We start from the raw sequence: 6,314 nt of genomic DNA, 5'->3' as shown, positions 1-6,314 counted from the left end.
ATGTCCAGACTGTGACAGAACACAATCTGTGGACCCACACACATTTTTATTCACTCATTCCTTTATAGCAAAAATGATGATATATATTTTTCTTTGTTATTTTTCTAGTACCAGGTGACATAAATACTGAATGCAAAGAAGTCAAAAGAATATTTGGTTTCCACTGAAGAGAGAAATTTGATTTCCTAAGGGTAAATATAAAAAGAAAGAAAGGTATGACAGAGCTAACAAATTGATAAATTGAACTCAGAAAGGGAAATCTTTCTTATTACGCTCAATTTGAAAGCATGATCCTTATTTCCAGCCACACAGATCTGTACTGTTCTTTCAAATTTGCCAGATATACCTTTAGGGAAATCAGTTAAGTCCCTTTTGACTCAGCTGGTTTCCTTCTCTAGATTGGAAAAAACATTTCCTATTATTTTTCCACCAAACAGATAAGCTTCAACACAGATATAAAACTGAAACAACTTTCTGCAGCCATAAACTATGGGTTTTTGAAAACATGAGTAGGCCTAGACCCTGCGCTAATTCATTTAAATATGAAGGAAAAACCATTTTACACAATGCCCATACTTATGTAAAATTCAACAGGTGGATGAATTCATTGTTACCAGAGTTGGCATTCCTGTAGGAAGAAAAACTTAAAAGGAAAGCAAGAGATTAAATCAGAAATAGTGGCCACCATGGATGAAATCTTCAATTTGAGTAAGGAAGGTGCGTGAAATCTCGCTGACTTAAAAATAACTGTATTTTCCTAATGATGGCCATATAATCCCCACCTATGTTCAGAAACTTACTTAATGTTTTTCAAAACTCAAAATCTTATGTACTAGCCTGAGTCAAATAAAAGCAAAAAAAAAAAATAATTCAACAGGCCATTATGTTCAGAAAGATTAATCCTCATGTTTTTATTTTCCTTTTAATATAATTTTTGTATATAATTTGCATATTTCTCCATATAATATAAACATTATTTTAAAAAGAAAAATTTTTGTGTTTCAAGTACATCTATTTGAGACAACATTCAAATGGAGGGGATTATACAAGGCTTGTATACCAGGAAGTAGTAATCTTGGGGACCTTCTGAGAATTCTGCTTACCATATAGTCCAATGCCCATTATATTTTGTCTAGGTAGCATTGATCAATTTACTTTCTTGCCCTCTGTCTTCCCATCTGTAAAATTAGGTAACTCAGTGATAAGCTTAGGATCAAACTCAGGTCATTAGAAGATGCCGATGTCTCTAAAAACTATAAATTTGCAAGTTCTTCCTAATAATTTGATATCCAGACCTGGAGAGCAGTGTACTAGAACCAGGTTTTGCTGGCTCCTGAGAGCTGGCTGTGCACCCTGCTGTCCAACTCTGCATTCAGTGACGTCACATTAGTAGCTCACAACAGGCCATAGTGCAAGTATGTAAAACATGGTGATTAGTAAATGTGACAAATCGGAATGTTTTTTCTTCTTTTGAAATATCACATTCAAGAAAAAAGAGACCCAAAGAATGGATTAGTGGGAAAGCAAACGAGAGCCAGATCATAGGTAACTAAAGAGTATAAATAGGCCAATCTATTCAAAAGAAACTACACTATTCAAGAATTTATCTAGAAACTCTTGCAATGCTATTTTTAGTTGCATATTACTATAGGGAACAGTTTAACTCTTTTTCAAATAGAGATATATTTATTTTACTGAAGTGAGTTCTTGGCCTAATTAATGTCTTTTCTTTTACTCATTTTTTTCTAAGCACTGAAAAAGATATGGTCTTTCCAAAAGAAAAGAAAAGAAATCCTTTCTTTTCTATCTTTTCATTAATGCTGCATTTTTATCCATTGTGACTGTTTCTTTCTTTTAAATGAACTATTTCTTGGTGCCAGCCCTGTGGCGTAGCAGTTAAGTTTGGTACGCTCCACTTTGGTGGCCCAGGTTCATGGGTTTGGATCTCAGGCTCGGCAGCCACGCTGTGGCAACAACCCACGTATAAAAGTGGAGGAAGATTGGCAACAGATGGTAGCTCAGGGCTAATCTTCCTTAGCAAAAAAAGAGAAAATAATAAGATAAAATAAATGGAATATTTCTTATATTTAATTATTGTTATGGTTTGATTTAGATCTACCATTTTACTATTTATTTTCTGTTTGTACATTTTTTTATTCCTTTTTGGTCACTATATTTAACCTCTTCTATCTTCTTTTGGATTATTTGAAGATTTTTTTTTTTTTAAGATTGGCAACTGGGCTAACAACTGTTGCCAATCTTCCTTTTTTTAAAAAAAAGATTGGCACCTGGGCTAACAATTGCTACAAGCAGTGCCATGTCTGAGCCCAGGATCCAAACCCTGGGGTGCCGCAGCGGAGTGCGCGAACTTAACCACTCGGCCACAGAGCCGGCCCCTGAAGATATTTTTAAATTTATCAAATGACCCTTTAGCTATACATTTTTTGCACTTTCTTAATAATCGCTTTCATGAAAACTTTTTGAAGTCTATACTATAAGTACCTTCTGTTGAGTTCATTTCTTAATTTTTCAACCTTTATATATATGTGTATATATATATATATTTTTTTTTTCTTGAAGGAAGCAGTGTTTTATTTTGGAATCATTTAGATGTTTACTTGCAAAGGACCTGTCTCTGTCACATAAGTGGCCATACTGATAAGCAAATTCCTTAATCTCTACAAACTTCCATTTCCTCAACAGTAAAAATGTCTTTCCTGGCAATTGGAGGGGGTTTTCATATAGTTTAAAAATATACACAGAGCAAGAATATACAACACTTTCTGAAAGATTATACAGCAACCCACGGGGACACCTCCTTTCTTGCAATTCCTTCAAGGTTGTAGTTAGGGCCACACAGTATAAACGCTGCTGTAGTAGGATTTTATTTTTGGTTTTTAAAGTTTATTGTTATTTTACCCTCAACAATAATAAGACCAGTTAAAATTTATCCAGCATCAGTAAGTTTCCAGATTCTTGGAATGTATTGTCTAATTGATTCCACAAAAAAACTTTATGAAGTTTTCTAAATTTAGGTTTGACCCTAAATAGACCCTGAGGCAAAAACTTGGTTTCAGATTGTTTATTTGGGAAGTGGCCCCAGGTAGCAAATGTCAATAATCCAATAAACAGGACATGGGAAATCCAATAAACTCTGTGTGTTAATGAGCAATTACAGCTGTGGTGATCTGGAGCTTGGTCCCATGAAAGACCTTCTGAGATAATGGAGATACTCAACCTGAAAAGAACTCAGAATTATCAACTCAGGTTTGCCAGATTTAGCACGTATTAAGGATGCCCAGTTAAATTTGAATTGTACACAAATATTTAATGGGACAGACTTACACTAAAAATTATTTGTGGTTTACCTAAAATTCAAATTTAATTGGGTGTTCTGTAGTTTATGGTCAATTCTAAACCAGAGGAAATGGAGATTGGGACATTCGCCCACTGATTCCCATTCCCCATTGGTTGAGAATTGCACCCTACCATGCTTCAATAGTCTCGCACTTTGGGCGAGATTTGTCTGCAAGCAGCCAAGCAAGCTCCCATGATGCCAGAAAAGTTAATTAAGGCATATCAGGCTTGTGCAGATATGGGGTGCTGGAAGCAAGTTTCGGTCTTGAATAGGGTGATTCAGAGTAACCCTCACCAAGAAAATGAAATTTGGACAAAACCAAAATAAGGTGAGGAATTATGGAGATATCCACAAGTAGGAGAGAGGAGAGAGCATGTTAGAAGTAATAGCCTCTACAAAGCTCCTAGGGAAGGGACATATCTCATGTATTGGAGCTGAAGGAGAAAGTGTGATTACAATGGGTCTTAAAGAAAATGGATTGATAAGAAACAGTAAATATAAAATTACTCTTTCAAGGAATTTTGCTGCAAAGAGAGGCAAAAAAATGGGAAGGCGAAATTAAGAGGTACTTTGTAAAATATAGGAGCAATAACCTATTTGTAAGTTGATGAGAAAAATCTAGTAGAGAATTAAAATTTCATGCTTTATGAGTGAGATGAGCAAACTGCCTTAAAAAGGAAAGGGGAAATGGATTTAGTGCACAGGTGGAAGGATTTGCTTTCAAAAAGAGCGTGGCTCATTGACCTGTGGTATCTGGTACAAAGGGACAGTATGTGGATGAAAATACCAGGAAGGGAGAAGATCTATCGTTGAAGCCTATGACAACTTCTTCTGATTGATTTGGAATTCTTAGTAAAGTATAATGTAAGGTCTTCAGTTGAGAGTTATGTAAGTTTGAGTGGAGAGACGGTATGAGGTAATCTCCTAAGAGAGTAGAAGGGTAAATATGATTGCCTGGAAGCATTGTGAGTCATGAATATAAAGTGAATCTAACCAGTATGGATATATATTTTTTCCAGAAACACTCAGCCTGCGGAAGTGCAGGCATGGAAGAAGCAGAGATGGATTTACCAGGGATATGGAGTTTCTCAAGTAAGTAAGATGAAGTGGGAGTCAAGGAAGTAATTACAATGGTTCATTATGAAATATAAGCTGGATAAGGAGAAAAGGGAAGTTATCAAGAAGGTGAGGTATCATAGAAGTTGATAAGGTAAACTGATGTCCTAACATGATTGAACGAGTAATGGGGACACGGTACCTGATGAAATAAGCTATGAAAGAGTTATTGGTGGGTTGAATGAAATTGAGATTATAAAAAGATTGCAGTTTTATGTAATAATATAGTCTAGCCATGCTCATTAGATGAGTGGAAGAGGTAGCATGGTAAGCAAGTTCTTTTGAGAATAGTTTATGAATGGAGAGGCCAGAATGATGGCCGAATCCTTAATGTGTGTATCGAAATTTTGAGAATTAAGTCAGTTGTAGTGTTGGAGAGAGTGGCAATGAGCCAAGAACAATGTGGGAGTGTTCCCTTCAAAGCTGGGGTTTGAGAGAGTAGCAGGGGATAAAGGTATATAATCTACAGTGAAGAGTACTTACCTGCAGGGCCACTAGCCAAAGAAAGTAGAAGAAAAAAATCACTGCTTGAGAGGACTGCAGAGGAAGACATGTCTTCAGGGAGAACCAAGTTTAGAGCAAGAGGATGAAAAGAAATTTCAAGATGAGGTTTAGGAATAGGGAATTTTACAGATGATGGGCCATGAATCAGACAGGGTTCTAAGAGCTGGACGAGAATAGGAGAAGGGGATAAGGGAGGGGGTAGACTGAGTCTTAGAGGATTAAGATGTATAGAAGATGAGAAATACATAAAGTTTGCTTTTCAATTATGTGTTATATGAACTAAGATAAAGAGAATAAAGAGATTAATCCAATTGATTCATTGGAGAAACTGGTACCAAGGCTATGAATGTTGGGACCTTGCTCTCTCACCAGTGATGATGAGGGCAGAAAATCTGAGGGAGGTGAGGTTCTGAAATCTAGGGCCTAGGTCTTTTCTTGACCCCAATGGATAGTGGTGGAAGGCTGGAGGCAGTGCAGTTTAGACCTAGTGCATTCGTTGACTCTCTGTTGTAAGAAAAGCAATCTTATGCTCAGTATTGGCTCAGTATTGATCCCTTCTGGTGGACCATCTGAAAGACTTCTGGGAAAGCCTAAGTGAATCAGAGATCCAATATTTGGTGTTCCAGCTCAGAAACCTACTTAGGTGTGTAAGTTGACAAGTTATCTATTGTCTTGAAATAAACTTCCTTATCTACTAAAAGATGAGACAATGATATTTACCTCCATAGAAATGCTATGAAGCATTGCTTGGTATGATGTTTGGCGTATATTAGGTTGTAAACTAAAGCTATGTTCCCTTTTGTTCAGTCTACCTGTGGATTGTGGGGTTGCCTGTAGGAAGTCTCTAACTTTTTTCGGAAGTAAGTTTGAATGTCTTCAAGGGCAAACTGGAGTTCAAGGCATTGAAGATATGTCCTTGATCTGGAATATTTTTGAGAAGTGCAGATATCCAACGTCCACTTATATTAATTGTTATATCATTTAATTTTGAGCATCATTCCTCAGCAATGAGTCCTTTAGGGAAACATCTTTCTAAGATTAAATACAAATAATTAAATATGGAAACTTGTTAAATAAGATACAAAACATAGCTGTGAATATAAACTTTGGAGTTTAGAGTAATTAATATTCATTGCTCCATATTTTAAATGAATGAATGACAGCATTTTAATAAATATTTACTGGATATGTACTATGTATTAGACTGTATTACATTATTAAAGCAAAAAAATATAAATGCTATATACTTCCATGCCTTTGAGGAGTTAACAATTTATTGTTTTTTCCTGGATGAAATTGAACAACAACTTTAATTGTTTCATGAGGCCATTTCTAG

Source organism: Equus caballus, chromosome 6 (assembly GCF_041296265.1).
Source record: "Equus caballus isolate H_3958 breed thoroughbred chromosome 6, TB-T2T, whole genome shotgun sequence".
In the NCBI taxonomy this organism is placed as follows: domain Eukaryota; kingdom Metazoa; phylum Chordata; class Mammalia; order Perissodactyla; family Equidae; genus Equus; species Equus caballus.
Note: the sequence above shows the minus strand (reverse complement) of the source record.